This window comes from Aythya ferina (assembly GCF_964211825.1).
Source record: "Aythya ferina genome assembly, chromosome: 3".
Classification (NCBI taxonomy): domain Eukaryota; kingdom Metazoa; phylum Chordata; class Aves; order Anseriformes; family Anatidae; genus Aythya; species Aythya ferina.
This window is the reverse complement of record NC_140298.1, coordinates 35,512,698-35,531,423: the sequence shown is the minus strand read 5'-3', so window position 1 is coordinate 35,531,423 and position 18,726 is coordinate 35,512,698. Positions and strand designations below refer to the sequence as shown.

The 18,726-nt window shown below is 40.5% G+C and overlaps 1 long non-coding RNA gene across 2 annotated transcripts in view; it reads right to left on the bottom strand.

The window, feature by feature from the left end:
- LOC311433307 overlaps positions 1-13,638 on the bottom strand; it is a 57,483-nt gene extending 43,845 nt beyond the window's left edge. Inside the window, exons 1-2 of one of the 2 annotated variants that reach the window (XR_014690664.1) lie at positions 13,479-13,638; positions 7,728-7,881 (exon numbers count right to left, since the gene is read on the bottom strand). This is a non-coding gene — a long non-coding RNA (uncharacterized lncRNA). The remainder of the gene's footprint in view (positions 1-7,727; positions 7,882-13,478) is intronic. The other variant, XR_014690665.1, reaches the window with a different exon arrangement.
- Between the last annotated feature and the right edge of the window lie 5,088 nt (positions 13,639-18,726).

Here is an 18,726-nt window from a genome sequence, read left to right as displayed (position 1 = left end):
CTTGCTTCCCCACCCCCAAACATAGACATATTTGTTGTGCTGGTTTTATACAGCTGGGAAGCTGAGATCCACTATAACCGCTCTCATACCCCACTCTTCAAAGGGAAGATGGAAGAAAATACGATGACAAGGTCTCAAGGGTTGAGGTAAGGACAAGGAGATTGCTCAGCAATTATCATCACAGTTAAAATAGACTCAGCATAGGGAGATTAATGTAATTTATTACCTATTACTAACAAGCTACAGCAGTGAGAAACAAATAAAAGCTAAAAACAACTACCCCCCATCCACCCTCTTCCGTCTCCTCTCCCTGAGCGGTGCAGAGGAACAGGGGAACGTGTTGCTGTCAGTCCCTGACACTTTGCCTCCACTGCTCCTTCATGGACACTCTGCCCCTGCTCCATGTGGGGTCCCTCCCACAGGATGCCGTCCTTCCCAAACTGATCCTGCAGGGTCTTCCTACAGGCAGCAGCTCTTCAAGAACTGCTCCCACATAGCTCTGTACCATGGGGTCCATCTGTCAGGAGCAAACCGTTCCAGCACAGGTCCCCCACAGGCAGCAGCTCCTCTCAGACCCCCTGCTCCTGCGTGGGCTCCTCTCCACGGGCTGCAGCTCTGGCCCAAGGCTTGCTTCTGCAGGGGCTTTCCATGGGTTGCAGCCTCCTCCAGGCCACATCCACCTGCTCCATCAGGAGTTTCTCCATGGGCTGCAGCATGGAGATCTGCTCCAAGTGGGACTCATGGACTGCAGGGGGACAGCCTGCTCCACCAGGGGCTTCTCCACAGGCCGCAGGGGAACTGCTGCTGCCTGCCTGGAGCACCTCCTGCTGCACTGACCTGGGGGTTTGCAGGGCTGCTTCTCACTTCTTGCACTCACAACTACTGCTGTGCAGTAGTTGCCCTTTTTTAAATCTGCTGTCACAGAAACACAAACATCACTTATTGGCTCAGCTCTGGCCAGCAGTGGGTCCCTTTGGAGCCCACTGAAACTGGCCCTTATTTAACATGGAGCATCTTCTAGACTCTTCTCACAGAAACCAACCCTGAAGCTCCTCACTGCCAAAACCTTGCCACATAAGCCTAATACACCACTGTATCATTAAACTATGAAGACAGAATCTGTATAACAAGACAAGTTGCACAATACTAAAAACACAATAATAACAGAACATAGAATTCAAACGGCATGAGCTGCATTTTAGTCCTATTGTATGTGTCTATACAACATCACTACCTATATATATATATATATAGTAGCAATGGAGTGGATGTTCTCCTTACAGAGCTAAAGCGCAAGTGCCACAGTTGTACCTGACGTAAGTGATGCAAAATGCAGCAGGAAAAGAACTACATAAACCCAAGCTCTACTACACCATGGTGAAGCCTAGAAGCAGCAGGCTATTCTTTCACTAAAGGACTGCATGCTATACAGCCAATTTCATCTTTCATCCTAAGGAAATGATTTTATCTGATCAGACCAACAGTACATGCTGTAGTCCTCAGTCTAAGCCTGAATGCACATAAATGAGAGTAACAGTATTTATGAAGCAGGTTTTATCAACCAGTTAGAAAAGAAACTGAAAATTAAAGCCACTATTGGCATTTGGAAAATTACCTTCCCCTGAATAGCTCAAGTGAGGAAGTCTAAATCCTAGGCCCAGTCACTAATGTACAGGTAATTCAGCTGTGTCTACAAACACCTGGGATACCAAACTACACTGCATCGATATTTTGGGGGTCATTCCTAGTGACCCCCAAAAGGACCTTCAGATTTCTTTAAAAAACAGCATTACAATTAATTTTAAATATGGGAGCAAAATCAATACTACAGGCACAAATAGGTTTCATCTTTGAGAAAGTTCAGAATTTGAAACAAAATTTTCACTCAGCTGTTTTGTTTCTTCTTTCTCCTGTTCTCCCATCTCCACTACCCTTTATTTTTTCATCTTTCATGTCTCCTTAGTGACAGTTTCAGTAAAGCATTCATTTGTTCAGGAAGCTTCACTGAAATGAACCCACTAACATCGTGACAGCTTCCAGCAGCAAACAACCCTTCTGTAGAAAACTGCTGATTTGGTCATCAGCTGACTAATGCATTCCCACTGTCAGAAGGGAAGCTTCAGATTGAACAAGTTTTTGATTAGTTGTATCACAAACAGGGCAGCTTTTATTTTTATTTTATTTTTAGTCATGACACTTTCCCCATCTAAAGGAAATATCTAAATAGATAAACATGAACGAAACTTCATGCACTTTTTAATATTAAGAAATATTGTGCTTCATCTCTCTTCAGGAGTTTGAATGTCTCCAAACAAGACTAGACAGGATTAAAATATATTACAAGGGAAGAACATCTTAATTTGGCCCTAGGGATAGCCTGGGTGACTCAAATAATTTATCTCTAAGAGTCTATAAAAAGAAGAGTTCAGCAGAATAACGTGCAAAAACTGCCTGATGATTAAAGTTCTTAGGTCAGTTTTCTGATCTTTCATGCTGTTGTATTTACAGCCATAACTGCTCTCCCTTCCATGGAGCAACATCTGATTCACATTACGTCCTTGCGGTAGCAACAGCTAGCTATTCCTGGCCAGTGAGCCTCTTCCAAGTGGACATGAAAGAGCTCCGGATGGCACAGAAATTACTTGCTGATGTGCTTCTAATTAGTTGTGGCAGTTTGTTTTAAAGCTTAAGCACTGAACAAAATGAAAGGAAAACTAAGGAGGTGAAGGGAGGGGTGAGGGAAGAAGAGATATCAGTGACAAAAAAGGAGTTTTGAAGAATATTCTAAATAACCAGAAGCTTGAAAAACAACCATGCCAAGAGGTCCTGCTCTAATTATTTCTGTTGTGATGTGTATATTTTATATATACACATCACAATAGAATTAGTTTAGAGTGAAACCTTACTAAATCACAGAATCATCACAGAATGCCTGATATTGGAAGGGATTTCTGGAGGTCATCTGGTCCAACCCCCCTGCACAGGAAGGGCCTTTAGTGGGAATGTAGCATTGGCAACATAGGTAAGCATTTATTTAATAGTATACTAAATAAAAATAATTCCCTGAAACTTTTTTTTATAATGCACAGGTGCATCTACAAACCAGTTGACTTTCCCAGACGATATATTCACCATTCATCAGTAATCTGTGGAAACAGTCTGACATGTTGCTGGCCCAGGTAAATTAATCCTTTCATATATAAGGTCTGAGTTTTGCTCTGCCCATACAGCACCTGAGGAACCACTCCTAACACATGCTCTGCACAGTGCCCCCTTTTGATGGGGGTTTTAAAAGCACATATCAGCATGTGTGAAAGTCATTCCTTGCCACAGAACTCAGTGCCTGCAAACATTCCCAGGCACACTGAATTTATTACTGTGCAGACAGTTCTACTGAATTTATATGGGTTTGCTCCAGAGGCAATTGATCAGTAACTTAACCTGGCTGACCTTGCACAGGAAAAGTTGAGGAGAGCTCCCATTAGCTGAACTAAGGGAGCAGTAACAGAAAACCTAGGGGATTTGGGACAGAATGGTCTCTTGAATTGTTATATCTGTCAAGATTACACACCTGCTTAACATTAGATGAACATACTGAAGTTAAGTGTACCTTAAACCTCTGCTCTTCCAATGCCAGACAGAAGACCAACTCATGACAAAAAACACCATCATCCCTGCCCCAGTACTCTGCTTAGGATGCCACATTGTACTTGTATACCAGCTGTTTTGCTATGACATCCAGATACTGTTATGATCCAGATTTGTTCTGATGTCAAAGCACCTCTTCATTTCCCTTCCACTGGTATGATCCCCAACGTCATGAGTTTGGGCCTTGCTCTTCTTGTCTAACTAGATCTATGCAAGCTACCTTTTCTGTCACTTCTGACAGAAACAGTCAGAAGGGTGTAACACTTTAGGAGCAGAAATTCACTCACTCACACTGACCTATGAAGTCAGAGACCCATGATTTGAACCTCCTTAGTACACAGACATTTGACTACCCACTTGACCCAGGCCCACTGTCAGAACTTAAGTGACAGCCACATTGTTTAAACAGGCAGTATTACACTGCCACTAGACAAATGTTCAGTAGATTTTTAGCTCAGTGGTATTAAGTAGATTTGTCTGATTTCAGGGCTTCTGCTTCTACTTGAAGTATCATTAAAAGCCTTAGGATATAACTCCCTTAAGCACTTCAGAAATATTGCAAACAAAACAGATCAATCTATCAGCGCCTTAGTCAAATCTGACTATCATCATCCAGCCAACTTTCTCCAAGAAAACTACCAGCCACTGCTGGGACCTTGAACAGAACATCACATCACTGAGTCTGTATTTTCTCCAATTTAAAACTGCTTTTCTGATCTACCCTTGATCTATCTGCTTTATTTCTTCTCTTTTAACAATCTTCAGAATAAAAGTAAAGGCAACCCCAGAGGCTTCAAGCAGTTTTATTTTCATTCACTCCTCATCTTCATTTTCTTGACATAGCTGACAGCAGATTGGGCTAATGGCTGTATACTCCTAGATTATTCTCAGATGCACAAAACAGAAGAACACCCAGAAAAGCAGGGAGGTGAAGATGCCAGTCTACACAGCCACAATGCAACAGAGCCTTCAGAACTGAGGATCTCTATATTCTTTAAATTTAAGAAAAAGACAAGGACTGAAAAGACATGAAAGACAACTATAAAGAGATATAAGGACTAGAACAAAATACAGAAAGGACAGGTGACAGTTAAAAAATAAATTAATTAATTAATTAAAAAAAAAAAAAAAAACAGAGCTTAAAATCAGAGTCTAATACCTTAAAAAATATGTATACTAAGTGAAAGAAAGCTCATATCCTCAGAAAATAGGACAGAAAAATAGCCCAAAATGAAGAAAGGTAGAGACAAGTCCAGGTATCACTTAAAGGTACTTAACAGATGGAACAAAGACAGCAGCAGGTTATTTTAAGGTAAGCACCTAGTAGGTCCTCACTGTGGACATTCAAGAGATTACATACAATATCAGTGAGAGAGAACGTGACAAAGAAAAAAAATGTGTGACAGGCAGAGGGCTAAGAGGACCAATATGGGATGCTTTTGTTTATTGCACCAACTTCTACTTGTCTCTTGAATTGCCATGCCCAGAGTAAGAGTACTAGGTACACATTAAGCCACAGCATGGACCCCTCTGAACTGGTAGAAAAACTAGACATACTGCAACAAAAAATCCTCCCAAATATCAATTTTAAAAGTAGTCTTACATTCAAGCATTCATTCTAGGTGAAGGAGAATGAAAGATGCTTTAACCTTATTCCACCTCCTTTTCTGAAATGCTCTACCAGCTGTCAGAGGTACAGACTGAACAGGCTGACTTTACAGCCAGTAGCTCTATGGAGTAGTGACATTTGAAGCAAAGCAAGCACAGACTCTGCTGGTTAGCTGCCGGCAGGCTTTCTTAGCCTTGATGCACTGCATGCATTCTCCAGTAGAGCCCTTCCCAGAGGTTTTTGCCCACATTCAAAGATCCAAAGAGAGAAGCTGCTGTAAGAGTCAACTTGCTACATTTTCATTCCTTTTTTTCCCCTCTAGTTCGTCAAGTGGGACAGAATGTGTTTGCTTTGGCAGAACTAGGTTAGCCATTGGATCTTGTAGTTCCACAGATAATTCCTTTCTTCCTCCCAAAACACTGCATGGCTTATTTAGCTGGTTAACACAATTGTATCAGCTTAGAGGGTGGTTACCAAGTACTGCACTCAGGACCAAGCAGTAAGAATTAATTGATCAGGTAAAACCAGAGGGGTTGAAAATTAGCATAATCCTATCGATCAGGAAAAAAATATTTGTAAACTGTTTGCTTCAACTTCGTGGGTTTAACACTTGATCTTGTTTTATTATCAGTCCCCCAGACCTCCCTAATACTCTGGACTTCCTTTTACCACCCTTGAAATCATGGCACTGACTTAAAGACTGCAAGGTCTTCAGAAGAAATCAAAATGTATTTGCTTTCTACTTCTGCTTTCTCCTCTTTGAGCCAACATGCCAGCCCTGTCTTCACATTTTCCTCTCCTATAGAGGAGGGCAACTGCATTTCATTTATTTGGTTTTGAAATGTAGGAAATATTTAATCACATGCCTCCAGCTGTCAGATCTTTAAGAAATATAAGAAATAATATAAAAAGTGGACATGGTATTAATCTGGTGCACAACCTTTACTGTTTCCCCCAGCCTCCATTTTGCAGCTTAACGAATAATAACTACCACTCTTCTTAGCATGGTGACATATAATCCTAAGTTCATCTATAAACCCTGTAAGTTCATAGAGCAGAGAGAAAAGTTCTACTATCCTAATTTTACAGCTGGGGAGCTCCCACACACAGAAAATCGCTTTGCTGAACTGGATGAGATTTCTGTGCATGATTAAATGCTTTGATGACCAGTGCCATAAATGATATACCACTGGAAAAAAAAAAAAAAAAAAGTGTCTTCTCAGAAGCTTGGTTTACTGCATTTCTTACAGGAGTCTTCACCTCCCAGCTAGGCACCTTCCTAGGAATGATATTGGACATAATTATAATCTTATGTCAAACTTTTTGAGATTCTCTGACAAGAGCAAAGATGTTAACTGATATAGTAAAACATCTATTTAGAGAATTACAGTCCTGGCAAGATGTATGCCAAAGGAGGACATGGCACCTGGAGTTACAGACTGCTCTCAGGAGCGGGCCACTTCCACAGGGGAGAATTAATGGTCTCAGCTAGTTTTGTATCCTGTTTCAGCAAACACAGCTTACACTTGGTAATTACTTCAAAACAGAAGTTATATGTCGAATATCAACACTTAAGCTTCTCAGGTATATGGCACAGCTATAATTTTGATGGAAGCTGAAAGATTTTTTTTTTGTGGCTCAGAAGACCCATTGCTTAGAATATTTTGGAAGTAAAAAGTACTGCCTTGGGCTGTAGCCCTTGATGTTTCCTCTCTGCCTCTCAAAGAAACAGCACCTGTCCTTGCTTGTGAACCTTGTGAATCGAGATGTCAGGACCTAGATTCCCCAAGAAGTTAACCAGCACCATGTGTTATTTGCAGCCTTCTGTCATGCCTCGTCACACAGCACATTTGCCCGCTGTCATCTTCCACAGCAATCTACTACCACTGTGCCAGAGAGACAGAATGAAATGTAATCAGTGAATACAAATTTATACCCAGTTTAAAATTGCCTGTGAATTCTTCTTCCTCCAAGACTAAATGTCCAGGTGAAGCTATAGCACAAAAGCAGAATTACATAGTTATTCAAACACCTCTTGGGTTTCAAACCCTTGCTGCCATCACTGTTTCTCCCTGCTTGTCCCCACCAGGCCACTTGGTTACTCATCTCTAGTATCCACTCACCACTCAGTTAGGATCTGCCTTCTGCAGCCTCCAGTCTCCTTCAGGAAAGGGACAGATTTAGTTCTTGAAGGATCTCTTTTCCATACAGGAAGAGGCATTGGTACAAATTTTGTAACTGTCTCCTAAAATCAATCAATCAATCAATACAAGTAACTAAGATCTTTGAGGCACATAATTTTAATAGAAAAATTGAGTGAGCTTGGCTACCTAGATGTTGAGTACTTTAAATATTGACCCTGAGAGTTAATCAGTATGAACTGATTGTAGATCAAGAAGGAAGTTAAATAGAGAAATGGGCAGTGAAATGCACATTACTTTGAGGTTCAACTGAAAGCTGAGTGCCTTACATCTCCAAAAGCAGCTCCAGAATGCTCCACTGTCCAGCAGTCCCTCTGGGCAGGTCTGACAGATGCTTGTTCCAGTCAGTAGTTGAGCCCCTGTCCCCGAGTCTGGCTTCACATGCACGGCTCAGCACGTCTTACAGCTGCATAGTTCTGCCTACTGGAAGGAATCGGAAGGAATCTATAGCTGCCATTCTTCCTTGCAATTCATAACCTGACCAGCCAAGGTCTGGGGGTTCATCTGCCACAGCTCCCAGTCTCTTTGCACGGTAGGAAGTCAAACAAAAGCAAATACACTAGCAGAGTCTCTGGAATATTCCCCATAGCTGCATATGTCACCCTTCCTAGTATAAACCAAAATATTTTCCACCCCTTCCTCCTCCCTCCCCTAGTCTCTTGCATTTAGTCCAAAAAGAATAAAAATATATCAAATATGACAGAAAAATGTCTGAATAGAATACCTACTGCCACATTTTACCTTGTGTGCTTGGAAAATTTTGCTACTCCCAAATTCTGTACTAGATATCAATTTCTTTAGTCTAGGATTATTACCGCGTTTTCAGCATGGCTTAATTGCATATCTGCAAGGTCATGGCCTACAAATTCAGATGTGTTTCTCCCCTCAGAGATACTCCCTTCCTTGATTAGTGAAGTAGAGAACAAAGAACTTAAAGGCTAGAAAAATGATGCTAACTGGGAGGACGGGACAATGTGATTTAACAGGTCTTCACCATCTTTTTTTCTGAGAGCTGACTCAGTAGATGAGATTTGTGGAAGTGTGCATATTCCTTGGTGGTTGGATGCTAATGCTTCATGGCAGAAACTGTCTCCATATAATTAGAATACAGGCATATGTGAACTAGGAAACATCCAGTGGACTAATTAATTGTGGCAGGAAGCACATGCTTCTCCATTTTCTAGTAATTAACTGGCACTGAATCAATTTCTTTTTAAACAACCCAATTTTTTAATTAAAAAAGGTGTTCATAGAAATTCCATGATCAACATCAATTACAACAGACGTAGTCTTCCAGAAGTACAGGATCCTGTCAAAGGTTCAAGTAAGTCTGAATGTAATAAAAGCAGACAACTGCTGCTTCCTTTACAGATTAAAAAAAAACTACAGACATTTTGCAGATTCCATACCAAGAGGTGGGAAATGGTCAGAGTTCAGATTTGAAGCTTGTGATTTAGATTGTTCAGAAATAGGAATCAGTTTGATAAGCAGAAGTTACAAACTATTCATTGTACGGATGTAGGCAATATCTAGTACAATAGATACTGTGCTGTACTAAAAAAAAAAAAAAAAGCTGTTCAAGTCAGATATATTTTTTTTTTTCTATAAAGAAACTTGCCTACAAATATTTTTAGGAAATCCTAACACAATCACATGGATGGATGGTTGGAAACTATTAGGACTGGCCACTAGGAAATGGCTACCTTCTAAACCACTTTATTTTTCAATAGTTTTCTCACCGAAACCTCTAGGTAGGAGGAAATAGGACATGCAATAACAGTAAGACTATTCTTGCATCAATAAAAGCGATATTTTGCCCACTGTTAGAATTCATCCCTGTTTACCAGCTGCCTCTTTATAAATCATGAGTCATGCTCCTGCTTGCCAAAATCTGACATAACCAGATGGCTTCCTAGTTTCTATAGTTACTTGAACTCTGGAAAGGATGACTGGGAGGAGGGAGAAGGGAGCTTAAAGCTGTTTTTCCTCCTTTCTACAATTCTCCAGTGCACACACCCAGGGGGACATGTTGATCTGACAGAGGTTTGCACACTCGCTTGTTGCAGCTGTTGAGAAAAGCCTCAGAGGGCTTAACTCAAGGCTTTGTAAGCTTTGTATTTGCTTTTAAAATGCATTAAGAAAAGGCCACAGCTAAAATCCACATGGGTCCTCTTATGTAATTGTTGTGTAATTAACTAAAGCTCCCAGAGGGAAGCTGCTGACTCCAGCTTCAAGGTACATCCACAAAGATATGTTTGAGACAAAGGCAGAACAAATATTCAGTTATTGTTGTGAAATCGTTCAGCAGAATGGTATACCTATGTTTTGGGAAACTATGGTTGCCACTATATTTTGCCTATTATCACTCAAGTTTATTCAAACATTTATCCATCTTCAGAATCACAATAAAGACTGTGTCCTTCCTTGCATCTCCCCTAATGCTCATTTCTCCAGTGGGTAAAATGTTTCCCCATATATGCAAAGTTTCATGAAACACAATTGGAAGTCCCTTTGAGAACATTAAGTACAAGCAGTTTTGGGGCTGGTAGTGCAGCACTGAACAGACAGTCCCCAGAACCTCCTTCATTTACCCCATTCCTGGCTCTTCGTAGGCAGACCATCCTGGGTGAATAGGAAGGACAAAGTCCTAGTCCAGCCCTCAAACCCTTAACACAAAAGTGTTGTGCACAGATCTTCACCCAAGGACTTGACTCAAGCCATCGCAGACCCGGAAACACTGCTACACTGGCAGTCAGGAGTACCTAGCTTCAGTGCCCCATACATGCCACCAGTCTGCTTGCAGACTGGAGCGAGACTTGATGCTTGTGGAGCTTTAGTGGGGTTTTCATGGTATCACAAAAAATACATATAATTTCATCTCAACATGGCTGAGGGTGCAAAACCAAGTGGTATAAAGCATGTACTTTAGTTTCCTAATGTTATAAATGAGGTCTCAACTCAATCTGAATTTTGTAATATTTATAAAACAAATATTTCTAAAAGGTATAAAAGGTAAGTAAACAGCGCTGGGTGTGCGGGGAGACTACGTTCCACCAACACACACAAACATCAAACATTCTAAATATACAGAACATTGCTTTACATACTAAACCCAAGTATGCCTATACATACGTACAATCAGGAAATGTAACAAACAATCCTTTAAGTTCCATGACTCAGTCTCCATTTTCGACTCCTTTTCTTGATTACATACAAGTCTCCATTTTCCATTCCTTTTGAACAATATGTCTTGCTTTAAGTTGTCAAGCAACTTGGTCTTCAGGCCTTATGCATCCCGTTCTTCCCAGATCAAAGAAAAGCATATCCATCTCCTTTTCAAGGCCAATAGGCCTGGGTCAAAAGGCACGTTCAGGTCAACAAGGGGTGTAACAGCAAAAGCCTTGGATAGCTGTAGCAGCAGAGGGGCCCATGGCATAGCAGTTGGATCAGTAAAGGAGCCCGCAGCTCCCTCACTATCTGGCAAACCACACGTTTCTGACTGTGGTCCCACATGGCTCTTTAAGGCCTCAGAGATTGCTCGCCAGCTGCCGAGCAATCCCACTGGAACCTTGTCATTTTTAGTTGCAGAGTCCCACACCTTGACCTCAGTTTGGTCCCATATTTCAGGCTCATAAACTGTCCAATTGTTAACAAGGAGAATTAGCTGTAACATTACCAGGACAGTCTTTGTTTCTAAGGACGTATGATTCCCCATAATGCACAACTGCTTACCAGCAAGAGGCACATGTGTGCACGGGTCCGCTTCTCTCAGCTCAAGCTTCTCTCCAGCTCCAGTGTGCCGGTTTCCAGCAACTTTCTGTACAAGCTTCTCTGAGCAGTTTGCTGAGTTTGGCCGAACCTATCTTCATGAGGTAATCAAAGTGCCTATTCCCATCCTGGTCTCCATTCTGCCAGCCTGTTCCTCTTCACTTCTTTTTCCTGCTTCTTTACTGATGACATAACTTCATTGTGTTGCCTTTTTTTTTTTTTTTCTCCTTCTCCTTCCTTGAGGGCAGGCTCCCCTCTTATACCCTTCTCTCCACAGGAGTTCTTTTCAAAACAACTTTTCATTGTTCAAACAACTTTGAATGTAACAACAACAGCAAACACACAGAAACATCCATGCCTTAGTGGCTGGAGAACAAGAAACCCAAGACTGCATGGCATCTCCTGAATCATCCTTCTTTTTTCCTTCTAAACTCTTTTATATTCCTGATGGCCTCATCGTTATGACTCTAATGTTATCTCAACCACGGGGTTTTCCAACCCCCATGACCACATTCCCAAATCTCCCCCTTCTTTATTAATATCAACCATTTTCTTGACACAAATTACTACTCCATATATAACACTAACTTGTATGTGCAAGCCCTTTACACAGGCACTATTTTCAGGAAAGGGTCTGAACATTTTCTTATAGTTTATCCATGCAGAACACTTGAGTACATTCATCCATTTCTATTTACATATGAGTAGGAAAAAAAAAGTGTTGTGTTGAGATGCATTCTTTGTAAAATAAAGTGGAACAATCCGTTTTTGCAAGCCTGTGATACAAAGCTTGGCTGCCTTCTTAAACAAGATCTCCCTGTGGCTGGAGAGACAAAAAAGCCATGCATTCAAATGCATGCCCTGCCCTCCATTTCTTTTCTCCTGAGACAACACTGCTCTAGAGAGAGAGGGAGGAGGAGTAAAGGCATTTCTTATGCCATAGGAGAAGGGAAGCTTCCTTGACACTGACATCCAGATTGATGTAATATGGTCAGGTGGAGCTGAGTAGGTGAGCACGTCAGCAATTTTGCTACAAAGAAAGATTTGAGAAAGATGAGAAGCATCAAGACAATGAAGCCTTGAATGGCCTTTGATTAGACTGCTCCTGAATTTGAGAATCAGAATGGTTTCAGAACAATACAACTGTCAGCATTACAGTGACTTCTTTTTCAGCCCTCACTGGTTTGCTAGTGTAAAAAATAAATCAACATATTTGCATGTGAAAGGTTTTTATATCATCTATGGGCTCAGGATGGATTAAGAACTAGCAGCTCTGGAAGAATGAAAAGAATAAACTTCTAATAAACTTCTCTCCAATAACAAAACAATTCCACCTCTCCATTGTCCTCTTTTTCCTCTCTTCCTAAAACGAGAGAGATAAATCTTTCTTCCCAGGTATCAAGGTACAGAGGGGAAAAGCTTTTCTGTTACTTCTCCTCCAATGTTCACTCCAAGGGATCTTCATTTTGTGCAAACCTTGAGAAGAAGAGCATAAGATAACAAAGTTCCCATTCAGCAAGTACTCATGCCTTTGGATTTTGCCCACTGGTCAAGCTGGGCTGAACAAAATACTACTTCTTCAGTCTTCCACTATTTCTTCATCACACACACTCACTTTGTTTCAACTCGAGGATGTATGAGCTAGGGATGTTAGCTCATATGCTAAAATTTAATTACTCATGTTGCCTCAAACTAGGGATTTAGGACAAAAAAGCACCTTTATTCTCTTACCACACCACAACAGCTCAACCTGATGTCAATAACAGGTTACAAGAAAACAGCGGGAAAAATAAGGCCCTTATTGAACAAAGGCATCATGTGCTCTTTTTGAAAGGATATCAGGGTCCAAGTACCTCTTTTCCCTCTTTTCTTCCCCTCCCCAAACCAGTAATTTTATAAGGAAAATTTATAAGGAAAAGCAGACCTCTATACAAAAGAGAGCAAAACTATCGGTAACAACAAAGGTCTCCTGGATTTCAAACCTTCTAATGCTTAAGCCAACAACAAAAGTTACTGACACAAGATGAGAAAAGACAGCACAGACACATTTTACAACATCACAAATTTTAGTAGCTGCAAAGAACTGGGACAACCCCTGAAGAAGAGGACCAGACTTTCTATGCTAGCTTGACAGAACAATAAGCCTTTTAGAAAGGAGCATAAATCTCCAGACAAATCCCATTAAGATAGCCTCGAACAAAAGTGTTTAAAAATTCTAAATAGGTACCTAAAAAAAAGCAAGAACTACTCACCATGTCATGCCAAGCTTCTACAAAGCATTTTTTTTTTTGTTTTTCTCAGTTAGATAAGAACTACAGACTAAGGATAAAGTAGCAGAAAACTGAGTTCCTAAAAAAGCCTCCTATTCTCAGTCTTCATCTAAGCTAATACTTTTCTTAGCTACCCCCTCCCAGAGAGATAAGGGGAGTTAGGGAGCTAACTCTTTCCTCCTATATACTGACTTCATGATTACTCCTTGTTCATCTTTCAGGTGCAAAGGTGCTAACTAACATGTATTTTCCAGGTGCATTTGAATTATAAGCCATTAGCAACCTCTCTAAAAGCTCCTAAGATAATGATAATGTAAACAAATCCAGGCAGAGGTTACTGTCACAAACACAACAGATTGTTGATGGAAATAGATAACCCTTATAATAACTCTGTGTTCTGTTATTTCAAAAAATTATTCATTAAAATATGGTGTTTATTGCTCCAGATCCTGTACCATCACCCTTTATTATCTAAGTCAAGCTGTGTACTCTCAGCTAAAAGCACTGTCTTCTACATGTTTTATTTCTCCTGGTAGCCAGCCATGGTGAACTGTATATGCAAACAATATTTACTGGGGGTCTTGGGATTTATTTTGCTTTTGTCAGAAATGCTGTGCTTTGTACTGCATGGTTCTTTCTTGAGTGCCCAGCTCCTGCTCAGTTGTAACCACAGACCACTTGCACCAGCTATTATAATGGCTTGTGACTAATGCTGCTCATCTGGAGCGCTTGAACAAAATATTGGAAAGACACCATGCTGGAGGGGCTACATAGTGCTATTTCTCTTTTCAGGAAGATCTTTTTTCTGTCATGGTAGAGCACACTTAGAAGATTCAGATGAAAAATGTCAAAAAATACTGAGTAGAGAAAGAGGAGGATTTTATTTTATTTTTTTTAAGGGGGTCTTTTAAGTCTTGTTTGAAATAGCAATTATTCCTACCTATCATCAATACTACACAAGCTTTTTCTAACATTTTAGAATAACTATGACAAGCCCAAATTAACATATTTTGCATTTTGCATGGGCAACACTCTCAAGAAAGGCATGGTCTATGCTTTTTCATTTCAAATTATTAAGGCTGATGGTGTGAGAACCGGGTTTAGTGATTTACACAGCACCAAATCTTCAAATGGTTCAACACCAGAAACTGGTATTCACCTATCCGACATCATATAACTAAATAAAGAACATTCATAGTTTAAAGTCTCTTTCTTCATGGAGAGAAAAAGCCATCTCCAAGAGACACACACCACCACCACTACACCCCCTCTTTAAATCTAACTGCCTTATGATGACATCCATCCTTCCAATGACTGCAAAGAACAGGGCAACTCCATCTCCACTGACTGCAGGAACCATATATGCTTTTAGTTCCCAGATGAATATTACAGATATAAAGTAGGACCTGTAGCCTGACCAGGAAAGAGGTGTCTTCCAAACATATCATCCAGCACTCTAATGAAAGCTGAAAAGGCTGTCTGAAGTATCTTTAATAACTAATGTAAAATTTTCAATACTTTTGAAGCTTGCTTCTTTTGCAAAACCACAAAGGTATCCAGCCACCTTGCTGAGGAATCTAACTTCAGTCTACATTCCAGGAACCTGAGTACCCATCCATCTAGAAGGGTGTCCCATTTGTCTTCAGCAAGGCAGGGACTATCAATGTGCCAAAGTTTAAGTATTTAAGTTAAATAGACACTTTCTGTTGACCTTCATAAGTAATATTCCCAATCCCCATATACCTAGACATCTGCAGCACTTGTTTCAGCACTGCTTCACTATCTAGCTAAAATGTGGACAGATTTATGTTAAGCATATTAGAGTCCACTTGAAGTTGCATAAAGGAAAATTTTGGAACTGACCAAAGGTTATCAGATCTGACCTTAAGCTGAACCTTCATAGCTCCCCGAACCCAAGCCTTTTAGCAAATTTTGAAGAAAATAAATAAATAAATAAATAAATAATAATAATAATAAAACCACCATCCTCCCATTCCAAACCTTCAGGCATTTATGTTCCTTTTCTTTCAATTAATCTGAAATCAGAGTCTTTCACATGCAATTGGTACTTCTCATACAAGCAATAGTGTAACCTTGTGTAAATGGTACTATAAACATCTTGTAGTGTGTACTTTCCTCATTAAGACGACTCTGGAGAAGGAATTAATTTCATTATGTCTCATTCAACAGCAAGTGACCTGTTTACACAAGAAATCCCAGGGACCAATAATTTGCAGTTCCACCCTCACTTATGATAATAAGTTCCATATTTTCTGGAATGAATAGCAAAATCATACAGCTCTTGCAATCTCACCTGTGTCTTTTAGAATTGTGTCTTTTTTTTTTTTTTTTTTTTTTTTTTTTTTTAACACCCTGAAGAAATTAATGCCTTGCATTTCTAACTTCATCAAAGAAAGTTTCTTCTCCTCCAGGCAATTTTTCACATTTCAAGTCCTTGGGTTATGGACTGAGATAGAAGGAGCATGTACTCAGACTTCTTTATTGGTTTTATCACATTGCACAAATAAACTAGTGTGTTTGATGAAGGAGCTTGACATGAGCTATATGAAGTTTGAGTGTATAAGAGAGACAGAACTTGTGATCTGCATCTGTGATGCTTTCCAGCCTGAGAATGAACAGCTCTGTTTTGTGCTTGCTGATGTTCACTTGAGTCAAAGTCCAGCCTTTTAGCCAAAGGCATAAGTCTCTCTCCATGGGCGTACAAGCCTGCAAAAGTTACCCTGATAAATGGTGTTGTGCATTGCATTCCTCTGTAATATGGTTGTTTTCCTCAAGTTTGACTACTCTGAGCATGAAACAAACTTAGAAAGTTCATTTGAGTCCTGGCCCTGGGGTTCTACATGGCTCTATAGGTCTAGCATTGGGGAAGGGTTCCTGAGAAGAAACAAATGTTTCTGTCAGTCAGTTTGAAACCATGTCAGGGCTTCTGCAGTTGCTTCTGTATACTAAAAGGGAAACAGAAAAAATCCAAAGCAGCAAAGTGACATTTGCTTCAGTACTACCCCCATTTGAGGAGTCTCACCTCGGTACCTCCCCTTGAGGCCCTGCAGGGAGTTACTCCACAAGTCTATCTCTCGCTCACACTCCCTGATGGCCCTCAACCTCTCCACCTCCTCCTTGAGCTCCGCCACCATGCGGAGCAGGTCATCCACCTGCTCGCACCTCACACATGCAGTTTCTCTGCCTCCCGCCGATGGCAGCAACAGGCTCAGACACTCCCTGCATCCGGTGACCTGAACTGCAGCATTTTTTAACGGGTAGTCAGTCTGCGTGTGTACCGACTTCCTGGAGAGAGCACCGTGCCTGGTGGAGACCATTATCACCTAGCTAACGGCTATCATTAAGGTGGTGTTCGTGTGGGCAGGGGGAGCGCTCTGCCCTTCCTGCTCTCCTTCTAATAGGTAAAAGCATGAGAAATAAATAAATAAATAAATAAACAAACAAACAAACAAATAAAAGAAACTTATACACACAAAAAACAAACAAACAAACAAAACCAAACAAACACAAAACCACTCTCCCCTCAACACATTCTTGCCTATACAGACAGGAAATAACGACAGATAGTATTGACCCTAGACTAAGTCAGCTGCAAGGTTGTAAGTGTCAAGTAACTGTAGGATTAAACATAACAAGAGACCGAAGTAGTGAATTAAGATTCTTCCCTTCTTTATTCCTTTAGTAATAAGTTTCTGTCCATGGACATGGTAGATTTAAAACTGGCACTAAATAAATTCTTCTCTATATGTCTAGTCTTATTTAGATTGTCAAGGAAAGGTCAAAGTGCAATATATGCTCTTCCATCCAACAAAGATGCTGCTATTGATTACAATTCCTAGCAACCGACAAGCATGGAGTAGGGCTCCACAGATTCAGTTCCACTGGAAGAGCAAGGCTGCACTGAGCTGTAGGGTTCAGCTTCGCTCCTCACTCCCTCTCTGCAGCATGACAGTTTAACAGAGCAACCAAGCTGAAACAAGACTCACAGAGTAAATGTGTGTGTAATCAAATTGTCAAAACATAAGGCAGTGTATTGCCACAGATATATAATACAGACAACATGTTTGAAGCAACTGCACTTGCACAGAACAGGAGAGAAGGTAAGAGGTTTGTATATACTCTGGGGAATAAGTTTGTAGGCTTAATAGTTCTGCAGGACATTCCTGTGTTATTATTAACTATTACATCTCTATTTGTAGAGTGTCAGTCTGATATACCAACAAAGTGAATTATAAACTTTTCCCATAGACCCTTGAACCTACATGGCTAATTCCTTCTCTTGGAAAGAGCACTCTGAGGGTTAAGAGTTTATTTCAGTCTCCATGTGTATTCTTCGGCTTCTCCGATGAAATTGTTGGTGGATAGTCTGATTAAATGGCAGTGTGGTATCCTCCTCCAGCCACTGCATCACTAAAACTAACACTATAACTGGCAAATAGAAGAGCTATTGTGCTAAATCAACTTTTGCTAGTAGTTTTCTCTCTTTGCTTCCATGTGGCCTTTGCTTGTTTATTTGTTTTGTTTGTTTATTTATGTTTTTGTTTTTGTTGTTGTTGTTGTTGTTGCTGTTGTTTTTCTCTTTCTTTTTCCTGTAAGTGAATTATCTCAACCCATTTTATCCCACTCCTTTTCCTTCGATGAGGGGGAGTGAGAGTGGTGTGGTGGAGTTTACTTGGTCATTGGTATGAAAGCACCACACCGAGGAAGTTGGTAGACCACAAAAGGCCCTAAAAAGCAAAGGGAGAAGTGAAGATGCTACCTAAGAAGGCTCCTAAGAACCTAAGAAGGATTTACTGCCTGAATATGAAATGACATTGTCTAGGCAGATCTAGAAATACATTTTATTGCAAGTGGTATGTGAAATAGTGTGCTGGGTGAAAAGAAGACCCTCATCCCTTTCTACCCAAAGAAGACCTGAACATGGTACCACTTGCACCTTGGTTGCACAGGCAGACAGTCTGAACCTCAGCATGTGCCTGAACAGAAGGGTATGAAAAAAAAGAGGGACTTAGAAGTAAATCGACTCTCCCCAGGGTGTACAATCTCTCAGTAGCACAGCAAATATCCAAGGTTCCTGGTGTCTTCACTACTAAGTGGTGCTGCCATCTGTTTTGGGATCTTTTAATTTAGTGATTGGGTATTTGAAATGCTTATATCTGTCATAATATTTGAAGTTAAAATAGTCAGATCGCTGGAAAAAAATCTGAGC